Source organism: Trichechus manatus, unplaced genomic scaffold (genome assembly GCF_000243295.1).
Source record: "Trichechus manatus latirostris isolate Lorelei unplaced genomic scaffold, TriManLat1.0 scaffold00228, whole genome shotgun sequence".
NCBI lineage: Eukaryota > Metazoa > Chordata > Mammalia > Sirenia > Trichechidae > Trichechus > Trichechus manatus.
This window is the reverse complement of record NW_004444164.1, coordinates 2,722-5,348: the sequence shown is the minus strand read 5'-3', so window position 1 is coordinate 5,348 and position 2,627 is coordinate 2,722.

Sequence of the window (2,627 nt, the reverse complement as noted above, 5' to 3'; positions counted from 1 at the left end):
AAGGTCAAGAAGGGGAGAGTGCTGACATGTCATGGGGGTGGTAACCAATGTCACAAAACAGTATGTGTACTAATTGTTTAATGAGAAGTTGGTTTGTTCTGTAAACCTTCATCTAAGTACAATAATAATAATAAAAAGAAAACAGAAAGAAGTAGAAAACATTCAAAAAGAAAAAAGTAATACGCATTTATTATTCATGCATCTGAAATCAGCTGCAGGTCAGAGATTTATTCTCCTTGCCTCAACTGAGCCCTCTTGTTTGTCTTAGAGTATCATGGCTGTTGGTTAGCGTCTGGCTTTTCAGGAATTCATCTGGTTGGAAAACTCACCTCTGCTCCATAAATCTAGTTCTCCAAGTGTCTCTCACATCCTTCCAGCGGACTAGCTCAGGCATGTTCTCATAAGGTGCAAGAGCCAGAAAGCCCAGTCCCCAATCTTGGAAGCAGAGAGGAAAAGGAAACACTCAAGGTGTCCTGAAACTTAGGCTCAGAAGTGGCATGTTGCTGCTTCTACCACATTCTATTGGCCAAAGCAAATCACAAGAGCAGTTCAGATTCAAGAGGTACTGAAATAGACTCTGTCTTATCATGGGAGGAATGAAGAATTATAGCCATTTTGCATTTTGCAGTAGCCATTTCTACTACACTAAAGATCATTTTGTCACCTCCACCTTTGCACAGATCTTAATTAGAGAGAGTAGGTGGTATATGTTGGGGAAAAAGTTTTATGTAATTCATAAATTACCCTTTGAGCATATAGACCATGTTTGTGTAAATGAGATTGTAGTGTCTACAGTAGAAAAAAATTTCTTCATAAAAATCTTTAAAAAAAATAATTTTTTAAGAGAGAGCTCTGAAAATAATTTAACTTAAACTTCTTATTGTGAAACTTTTTTACCTGTGCTGGATGTGGCACAGAAAAGAGCATACTAATAATATCAACTAGAATGTTGAAATTTATCAAAAACTCTTTCCTGAAAATGTATTACATTCCAATTATTTTACAGTTTACACTTAGCATCCAGATATGACCAGAAGTGAGGGAGTTTGATTTTTGGATTTTAAATTATGACGTGCTGCCACCTTGTGTACCAGGCCTGTAAACACCATTATTTTCTAAGAACATTACAAGAATACTAGTCAGAAAAAATACTGCAACAAAGGGAGACATTTTGTCCTTATAAAAGGCAAGACTCTTTGGCAATCTATGGACCCCTTTTCATAATAATATTTTTAATTGCATAAAATAAAATACTAGGATTAGAAAGGAGACTAATTATATTGAAATACGGTTATGAAAAGATTTTAAATGACAAATTTGTGATAAATTAATATATGTGCTTCTTTTTGTTTTTATTAATATATGTGTTTCTTAACACATTAAACAACAAAATCTAGTGGTGAGTCTAATAATTACTATGATTTCAAATTAGTAAATAATGCAAATATATTTTGAAATATCTCCAACAACAGTAATGTGATATGAAAATATGTGCCACAGGCTATACTATTGTGGTTTGTTACCTATATTCATAATTGAATGAAATGCTAAATCTCAGGTAGAAGTTAGTGGGAAAAATGTTTTTTCCCCATTTAACTTCATGGACCACCTGAGTTCTAGCCATAGACCCCTTGGGATCCAGAGATTTCAAATTAATCATTCCTGAAGCCCAGCGTGGTTTATATTTTATCACTAAACAAAGAAAAATTAAACATCAAAACTTTTAAAAATGAATAGCCATGGAAAAACGAACCCATGGAAGTGTTCTTTGAATTAGGTATTTTTAAAGAACAAAGCACTAATTTTTCTCTCACAAATACTACTCTTCTACCTCATGCTATAATAAACAGTTATATGATATTGGATGTTTCTAATAATTTTATAATCACGAATTACCAAGTGTAGGTCTACAAAATACATGTGTAGTTTTATTGGATTTCTTAAGGAACTGACTAGATCCCTAGATTCTAGTCCAAAATTTGTCTTTCGTTGATTGGGTGACCTGGTATGTTTCTCTCCTTCCTCTTTGTAGGACACATCCTGCTCCACTACACCATAACTGTAAGACAACACTCTAAATCATTGTGGTGCTCACAAGTGGTACCCGATTTCTACATAGTCAGAAGGCCATCAGAAAAAGGGCACCAATAATATGGATTGCTCCATAAACATCACGTCCTTCCAATCAGAGCCTGAACACACATTAGCACGTGGAAAGTACCTTTCATTACTTACAAGAATCAGACTGCATAGAACCAGGAAACTTCCCATCACGAGCAGTCCCTCCTCAAAAGCTGTCTGGGCAGAGATGATAACTCTTCCTTGCACGCCCATTTGTACCATTGGTGAGGGGCTTAAATGAGAGTATATCTACTGCTAGTCTCCTCATGGCCAGATAGGTCCATTTAGGTGGACTGTAAGCTTATGTGTACCCCACCTGCACCATAGCTGAGAGACTCAGAAAGCTTCCTCTTCCAGATATTTTATACCCCCAGCCTAAGTAACAAATTGTATCTTTTTAGCCCTGCTAACAAACATCCTAGGGCTCCATGCCCCCTGACCTCCTGGGCGGGGAGGGCAGCCCAGAATGCTATCTTTTTAACCCAGTTAACAAGCATCAGGCCTCA